We start from the raw sequence: 4753 nt of genomic DNA, 5'->3' as shown, positions 1-4753 counted from the left end.
TCATTCGCTCCTATTTCGATCTGCGACAGTCCGAACCTCACCGAGGTGTCACTCGCTTGTTTATCAATTCTGTTGCGAATTTCCTCTTCTCTCATTCTTTTGAAGAGAACAGGTCCCTGATAAATTTGTGGATCCATGCTCACCACCAATCAAACATTCTGCAGTTACACTCTCCTTCAAACTTCTCTCTTTCATCCGCCATTGCTCATACTCCAACATCGTGTGTGTCACAATATCCGAGAGACCACAGTAGAGGCACTGATCGGACTGAGCCCTTCTAAACCTCCAAACCCCTTTTAGGGATGTAAACAACGAATTTACTGAAAAGGGCCTAGCAAAGGAAACAAAATGTATGGTGATCGTAAAAAATAATATGGAGGACCAAAATTAGATAACAGCATCCTGGAAAGGGTGGAACACTTTAGAAATCTGGGTAGCGGTGAAGTGGAGAGGCTGGTTTGTGAATGTGACTGAAAGGGTCGGTGTACGAATCTGCAACAGAAATCTGCGAGTATATGAATTAAAGCCAAAGGAAGAGTATATATGATCGTTCGCATGGAGAAATTGCAGCTGCTATTTGTCTCATAACATAACGGTGGATTTACATGAGAGAAAGATAAATAAGATCACGGAGGAAGCGATGAATATGAGAGGAGATTGGGTGGTGCTAGGAGATTACAACGCAAAAGCGGCGGAGTGGGGGTCACCCATTACCGATATTAGCAGTAAAATGTGGGAGCCCACATTAGTGAGAAAAAGTACGGGTACGTTTATCGATGCGACCATGGCTACACAGGGAGTAGCAGCAAAAACAAAAGATTGGTCGGTCTTGCCAGACTATACCGAAACGGAACATCGGTACATCGCATTCTTGATAACCGGATCAGGAACTACTAGCACGGTTCGTGCTTTTGCGACATTCTGAGTCAGATGCGGCGATGGAAACGACTGAAAGGTATATCAAAGGAACTCATTAAATTGAGAGTAGGCAAGATACAAATACCAACGGTGGAAAACCTGGGACGAATCATGAAAGAAGCTGTAAAATGCAGTAGAATAGATCGTAGAGGGGTCAGCAAGATGCTAAGGGCAGAGCCAGGGATAAACCCTGTTGTCGTCGATTAAATCCAGCAAATAGAAATAGAATACTGCTCACGAAAGAGAGAAATCTACAAAAAGATTTGTACAGAAAAAATAGGGCACTGGAGAGAAGTGTGAACAAGCTAAATGAGGACATCTTTGGTCAGGGATATAGGATCCCAATGAAAAAGTTTCATGCATACCCTTTGTACGACATGCCACTGGACAAAATGCTTGAAATAACACGAGAGCTGCAGATGGCATCATGTGTGGAGGGACGAGGGAGCTGAGTGGAGGCCGTACCCTTTACCATGGATGAATTAGTCGAGACATTCGATGCACTCAAGATACGTAGGTCCCCCGGACTAGACCAAATACCGCCCAAAGTGGTAAAGGGTCTAGGACATGCGGAGCCTGGGTGCCTTTTGGTGTACATGAATAAATTGCTTGAAGCACAGACATTTCTTGAGGCTTGACGGACATAAAGGATGGTGGTGCTTGCTAAAACTGCCTCCTCTCATGCATCGAGAAATTGTACGAGAGGATGCTGTGAGGATGGATCGACAGCACCGGTAAAAGATCAGGAGGCCTATCCCCGAGACAGTTCGGATTCTCCAAGGGGAAGAGCACAATTGACGCAATTTTGAGTGTACTTGAGGCATTGCACAACATTGGGGACGAACAGCGCTGCGCAGCTCTGCTGTTCTTTGATGTTAGAAATGCATTCAACATTCTGTAGTCGAAGGAGGTGGTGCGGGCATTCGAGGAGGTGTCCTATTGGAGGAGGTGTCCTATCTATCTAATAAATGTGATAGCGAAATATCTTTCCTAGAGACGGATCATGGTTGAGAAGTGCACACTCGTTGACATAACGACTGGAGTTCCACAAGGATCATGTCATGACAGGGTCATGAACTGCGAATATGGAGAAAATATAACCACCTTCGCCTTTGCGGATGGTCTCCCTGAGCTGGTAGTAGCGCGGGACGAGTGGGATCTCCGATTTCGGGTAAGGAGTGACGCTGGGAGTGACGCTACATTAATATGGGGATAGCATATACGGGAGTAGCCCGGAAGGCAGCGAAGAGTGCGGCTGCTAGGGAGTGAGATGCCCAATATTGGGAGACCCAAATTCACAAGGAGAAGGGCCCTACATTGTGTTGTGCAGTCAGTCGTCTTTTACGTGGCACCTGTCTGGAGTGGGGCGCTAGAGGTACCGACCTAAAAGGGGCTCATGATACGAGTGGACAGAACGAGTATGTTGCGAATAGCATGCACCTACATGACTATATCTGCATCGGCCTTGTGGACTACCACGGGTTGCGTTCCTCTGCATATGTTAGCAGTTGAAAGAAAACATATCTACGAGAGCAGGGAGCAAATTTTCCTTCACTTGAATGATAAATAAACAAATTCATCCACTTACAGAAAGATTATACGAGGTAGTGTGATGGTTTATTTTCTTTAGTTGATGTAATTGCTCAGAAAAGGTTAAAAATACTATTTCTAGTTTTAATAAATAATTTCTTAAACATCTGGAACTCCTTTGAGTTTCACTCTAAGTTAACTCCTCTCTGTTGATTATAGAAAAGATAAGGAGACCCCTTCTCATTTAGTACGATTCATTTTTTTATACAGTCTACTTCCTTTTTGATTTTGTTTCATGCAAACCGTTTTTATCCACTTCCCACAGCTCGCCACTGTGTACTAAAAAAACCTAGTAACCATTAGTATTGTGTACTACTTCAAACTTGGCGTTAAAGTTTAAAGAATACCAAAATACCTAATAACCATCATTGTATCATATTAGAATAATAAAACTATTCTGCAATCAATATATAAATAGAATGAAATGTTAGAATTGACACATAAACAGGTATTTAACGAGTGGAACAGAAAACCAAGATATGCATAAAATTTCAAGTTCCCAGCTTGCTATATTTAACAACGCCCGGTAAATCATAAATATTTTGTGTACACTAACATTCTTCTTAATAACTTGGCAACTGTGTTCTACCTGATGAAATAATTCTTTCCCTGTCTCCAAGTGTTTTATATTTTGCTGACATGTCTTCGGAATGGGATTTCATTCCATAACGCACCGGATTTCTGGAAATAACTTTTCCAGAGCGAGCGTTCACCTGATGTGTAATTTTGGAAATGTGTTTCTTCGCAAATTTAATATCTTTTCTTTATATACGGCTCATTTGTTTGTGGGCAGTTCATTTAAACATAATAAATCTGTGAGTGTAAATATACGTTTATATTTAAATTTGGCACAAATTTCTAGAGATGTACAGTAGAGTTGGAAGATGTATTTTTATATGATAGCTGGTTTTAATCTGAAATGAAGTACACAAAACAACTTTATTTCGACAGGTATAGAACCGTTCTAGTTTCAGCGATTATTAAATATCTGCTCGTAAGGTTCAGTTCGGTTCAGTAGTCAGTAGGACAAACAAAACCAACTTATCTAGACTATTAATTAAAAACTGGAACTACAGGAACTGGAGCTACAAATAGGATTCTAAATTCTATTAAACCGCCATAAAACTAGCTATCGATAGCATTGAAGATACTTGTGGTATATAATATGCGTTATAACAAATCTTCTTCTTCCTATGCCGTCCCCATTAACGGAGGATGGCGACCACATTTTTAAAAGCTTCTCTGTCTTTTGCAACGTGGAATAATTCGTCTTCAGTCATGTTTGTCCAGTCTCGAATATTTCGCAGCCATGACTTCCTCTTTCTACCTATTCCCTTTTTGCCATCGACTCTACCCTGCATGATGACCTGCAGAAGACTATATTTATTATTTCTTAGTATGTGTCCAAGGTATGCAGTCTTGCGTACTTTTATCGTTCTCAACAATTTTTTGTCTCGACCCATCCTTCTCAGCACTTCCTCATTGGTGACCCTGGCAGTCCATGGGATTCTCAACATTCTCCGGTATATCCAAAGTTCAAAGGCTTCAATCTTTTTAACTATTTGCGCTTTTAGTGTCCATGTTTCTACCCCGTACAATAGTTGCGTTATAACAAATTAGTTATAACAAATACAGTACAGCAATTTTAAAGTTTCGTTTTTAAAGTCAAACTAAATTCAATCCTTTCCATTCACGAATGTTCCTCAACCAAGAGACCCGTTTCCTTCCTACACCTCTACGGTCCTCTATTTTACCTTTAAGGATCAGTTGTAATATTTTATATCGACTTCCCCTTACTACATGTCCCAGATAAGACATTTTTCGGTGTTTAACAGTCTTTAGCAGTTCTCTATCTTTGTTGACGCTTCTTAGTACTGCTTCATTAGTTTTCCTTGCAGTCCAAGGAATCTTCACCATTCGTCTATGAACCCACATTTCCAATGCTTTAATTTTGTTCTTGATCGATACTTTTAGCGTCCACACTTCTGCACTATACAAAAGTACGGACCAAACATAACACTTAACCATTCTTTGTCTTAGTTCTCAACTGGGATGATTATTGCAAAGAAATTACTTCATTTTCATAAAAGTAGTTTTAGTGATTGCTATTCTGTTTTATTTCTATGTCTGGGTCTAGTTGGTCCGTTATCACAATTCCCAAATATGTCATTTTGTGAACTTTCTCAACTTGGACTCCATTTAATTGAAGCTTTGCATCGGGATGTGGGTCACGACTAAACACTAA

Source organism: Diabrotica undecimpunctata, chromosome 9, assembly GCF_040954645.1.
Source record: "Diabrotica undecimpunctata isolate CICGRU chromosome 9, icDiaUnde3, whole genome shotgun sequence".
Taxonomy (NCBI): domain Eukaryota; kingdom Metazoa; phylum Arthropoda; class Insecta; order Coleoptera; family Chrysomelidae; genus Diabrotica; species Diabrotica undecimpunctata.
The sequence above is the reverse complement of the archived record's forward strand: the minus strand, read 5'-3'. Positions refer to the sequence as shown.